This window comes from Nematolebias whitei, chromosome 8, assembly GCF_014905685.2.
Source record: "Nematolebias whitei isolate Nwh7 chromosome 8, NemWhi1, whole genome shotgun sequence".
In the NCBI taxonomy this organism is placed as follows: domain Eukaryota; kingdom Metazoa; phylum Chordata; class Actinopteri; order Cyprinodontiformes; family Rivulidae; genus Nematolebias; species Nematolebias whitei.
In genome coordinates, this window is record NC_056505.1 from 11,947,836 (window position 1) to 11,952,751 (window position 4,916).

Genomic DNA, 4,916 nt, shown 5'->3' on the forward strand with positions numbered 1-4,916 from the left:
TCATTAGCTATGTAATAAATGTACACACACACACACACACACACACACAAAGGTAATATTGTTCAGAGTTCTGCCTGATTGGATTGTGAAATAGAGGACCCTCTGGGGAATCGCTTGTAGTCTGCCAGCCACTGTGACCGAGAGAATTTCTTAACAAGGCTTGAGACAACCTCAGAGGAAGCACGTGCAGGTTGGATTTTTCTGTTTGCGCAATGAAACAATGTAAACTCAAACATCATTGGCTGTGAAATGTTTTGGACTTGAGAGAAATTTTACCTCTGATTGTCTTTATTCGTTAAATTTTGAACGTTTGTGTAAATGAAAATCCAAAGTCAATGGAAGGCTTTGCCAAACAGCTGGAAATAATCAATATTCATCCTGAGCCAATAATGAGTGATCATCATCAGCATGTCAGATGAGCCAAATAGGGTTTCTCTAATAATTACCCAGTGTCAGGTAGCAGTTCAAAGTACTTTGAGCTGAGCATGTCATCCCATGCTCACAGCCGCCTCATTAAGGTTTACATCATGATGTAGTCAGAAACATTAGATCATGTGATACTTTATCTTTGCTGAGAAATAGTATGAAAGAAGTGGAGAATAGTCAAAAGGATTCCATTTAGCCTTGTTTGGCCTTCACATGGAAACCATCTTGAGATGAAGCTCCTTCCACATTCATGGAGGATTCCAGCCTCTGGGAGAATCTGACTGCTGCCCTGTCTGCTACGAGCGCACAGATCAACTTACACACCGGCTTTTCTTCTGCTTTGATGACGGATTCACACACACACACGTGTATGCCTGCACTGGTACTCAAGACCATTACACATTTGTGCGTGCACACACTCGTGCACCTTAGACCCCCATCCTCCACCTGGTGTATTCACCTGCTGCACCTGAGAATGTGAGCGCTGTGATGTCACCTGCACCCCCATCACTTCAAAGGGAACCAAAAGCACTTCAGTGCCATCAGCACAGAGAGCAAACGCACCCTCCCCATTCTTCCTTTGTCCTGCTGTCTCCTAATAGTAATTCCCCTGCAGGAAGTCCACACAGGGGAGAAATACACAGTGTTCTCCACAATCAGATATTTTTTGGGCTTCTGCCCACTGGCACCCACTGCACGCACCGCAGTATAAATGACAAGCTCTTTTTTATTCCTCTTCAGTTTTACTGACATGAAAGGAAGTGCCCTGCTGCATGAAATTGAGTGCACTTAAATGTGCCTTATAAGTGTGTGCACGAATGTGTGTATCTTTATGTGCATTTGAGTGAAAGGTGACTGGACATAGTGAAAATCTTGTGATTACAGTTCTGCTACAGCGGCCTGATTTTCTAAAGCTTCTACTGAAAAATATGCTCAAGCAGAGTGTGATGTGAAGTGACAAGGCGATAATACAACCACCACATTAGAGCATGGTTGGCCATTAAAAGACCCGAATGAGATTATGAGGTCATATGTGAGACGCAAAGCCTACAGACAAAACTAGTTCTGTGAAAGTAGCTGCATGCAAGTATGTATTGCCTCCGAACAGAGAAAAGTCTGACCGAAGAAAGAAAACAGCAGGATCAGTAAAAAAATACTGTAAGAAAGTGGGAGAAAAGCATGAGAACATGAGTTAATCGATGCCTTGGAGTTTTCCATAGCTGTATTTATCTGTAATTCCTCACTGAATAACAAAATAATAACAATAATAGTGCTTCAGCATGGTTTGTTATCCAAAAACATCCAACTAAGCATGAAACAGGACCTAGCCCATCTCCCATCTCAGCTCAGTGGAAAGTATTTCTATTGTAAAGTAAGATAAAATAACAGCAGTTCAATGTACTGTGACACACTAAGATGCACCAATCCTGTGAGCGTGCTGTTCACAAGATGATGCCTACTGTGAAAATATTCTGATGTATTTTTGAGAGACAGAGAGAGAGAGAGAGAGAGAGAGAGAGAGTTTGGGTTGTGAGAGAAAGTGAAATTGAAGAGATGCACCCACAGGAGGAGATAGAGGATTTACAGCCGAGATAAAAATGGAATCCATTTTGCTTCTTGAATCACTCACATTCATATGGTAAGGACATGCCAGGTGCCATTCTCCTGTCTTTACCCCTTTTTTTCCTTCTCGGAGCTGCTTTAAATGTTCAAATTTTTAATCACTACTTCATACCGTCACTGTCACGTCTCTTTTTTTAATTTTCCTTTCCTTGGCTTCTTCTTACTTTTCCTCTTTGCACCCCAACACTGTCTCGGGTCCTGAAACTATGGCAACGAAACAAGAGTGCAAGCGCTCTCTATGATTAATAGATGAGAGATGCGGTGCCAATCGCCTGGGCCTGGGGAGGAGGGACAGATGCACTCAAACAACGCCACGCAAACATGCACACACTGTCAGAGGGAATGCACAGACACTCAAACTCAAATCCCTCCACCGCCTCCATCGTTTGCTGCCTTCCGCTGGTTTGAGGTACAGAAAATTGAACCAAGTCCAACTTAGACACTACACTCAGTCACATATATCCTCAGCAGTGTTTTGGTTTCAGAGGCACACAAAGAGGCGATTCCCTGATCCACATGACAAATTTTTCCTTATTTGCTTGGGACAAACAAACTAACCACAGACATGACCGCAGACACTGTGGCGGATGTGGTTCTAATGAGTCCACACACAAACTGAGGCCGTCCCTGTGACTCACAGCTTGTCTCTCCTCCCGCAAAAGCACAACAACAGCAGGACAGGAAATAGGACATAATTTTTTCAACACTGCGCACTTTGATTTACATTATCGGATCTGTGGAACGGGACTGAACTCTTTTTAAGGCCACTTCTTCATCCATCATCTCTCAAACGCCTGGGCTGCTTTCGGATTATCCCTCCAAATGCATTTGCTTTTTTTTTCTTTCCATTTGACTAATAGGCAAGCAAATTCATCTGTGATAAAGGTATGACCACATGATATTGTTGCAGATACTTAGTTTGTGGAAAAAATGGTTAAAATAAACATGAATTTATAATCCGGCTTCCTGTTGTTTCATTTTGCATACAAGCTCCTCAGCAGTTTTTTTCTTCTTCGTAGTGGGTTGGCTATCACTTTTTAATTATCTTAATTTCTAACAACAAAGCATTGCCAAGCAATAAGAGTTGCTTGTTTGGTCCTTTTGCCTCAGGGTTTTTATTTAATTATTTATTGTTCATTTGTTTGTTCGTTGTTTTTACACAAGGTACAAAAACATCCATCCATTATCTTCACCCGCTTATTCTTTTTTGGGTCACGGGGGTCACTGGTGCCCATACCCAACAGTCACTGTGTGAGAGGCGGGGGACACCCTGGACAGGTCTCCAGTCCATCACAGGGGCACATAGAGACAAACAACCATTCACTCTTTTCACATCTAGGGACAATTTAGAGTTACCAATCAGCCTAACATGCATGTTTTTGTTCTGTGGGAGGAAACCAAAGTACCCGGAGAAAACACATGCATGCACGGAGAGAAAGAACATGCAAACTCCATCCAGACGGGCACCGGGCCAGGATTTGATCCGTTGACCTTCTCGCTGAGAGGCAACAGCTCTACAAACTGAACCACTGTACCGCACAGTACAAAAACATGCTCAACCAATTATGCTAATGTAGTGCATGTGAAGATTTAAACACATGAGTAAATTCAATAGATGCACTGCTGAGTCATTTTATGGTAGAAAGCAGTCAGTTAGAACAGCACGATGAAATTCAGAAACTGTGGCACCATCCGGGTGATTGTGTTTGTGAAAGACGATGGAAACCAGAATGACAACAAAGCTAGCAAGAGGTGAATGATTCGATCTTCAGTGAGCCACACTGTGGATACTGGGTGGTACTGCACAGTACAAAGACATGAAGCCACACAAGCCATAACATTATGGCGGACAGAATGACTAAGATTGTGTTTCAATAAAATGTTCTGTTGGAAAAATGTTGCATTCTGGTGTTCACATGAATGGATCTTTGACATTCACCATACATCTAAAAATAATGCAGGCCTATCAAACCATGCTCTATCACAACAGACATGGACTTTGTAAAAACTGCTCAGGAACTATTTAAATATCACAGGAAAGTTTTTAAAGTTTTAAATTATTCCCCAAAGTCCCATGATTCAAATCTATTGGAAAATGGAAGCAAGCCCAGCTCCACAATCTACATGGATCAATTGCTGAAATCTCTGCACCACACACGCATGAGCACAGATGTGCTATTTTACCATTGACATAGAACCATACATAGAACATCTTTAGACCTGAATAAATGGCTAGACTTGAATTCATATAGCTACATCCTTGTAACCTATTTTGTAACCCTGTGTACATAGTTTCATTCCACCTCATGTACCACGTGAGAAGGTAATGACAATAAAATTGACATCAGAGTCAGAGAGTCAGAGTTTCTTTATTGTCATTCGCACCTCATGTGGTACATGTGGTGGAGCGAAATTATGTACACAGGGTCCCAGTTACATCCAACAATAAAATGTAAGAGAAAAACAGTAATAACATCTAAGATATGAACTAAGAAAAACATCAACTAAATATACACTAAGCACTCATAACATAAAAACATTGAACATCAGCACAAACATGAACATGAGTCTGTGAGCAGATGTGCACGCATGAACACATCAACATTGAAACAGATCAGCAGCAACATGAAACAGATCAGCAGCAACATGATATGGTTTTTCACAGTGATTGAGAGTCATGAGTCTAACAGCCTCAGGGTAGAAGCTGTTCCTCAGTCTAGTGGTTCTACACTTAATGCTCCTTAACCTCCTTCCTGAGGGGAGTGGGGCAAAAAGTGTGTGTGCTGGGTGGGTGGGGTCCTTCATGATGCAGGTGGCCCTCTTCCTGCATCTGGAGGTGTAGATGTCTGTGATGGTGGGGAGACTGA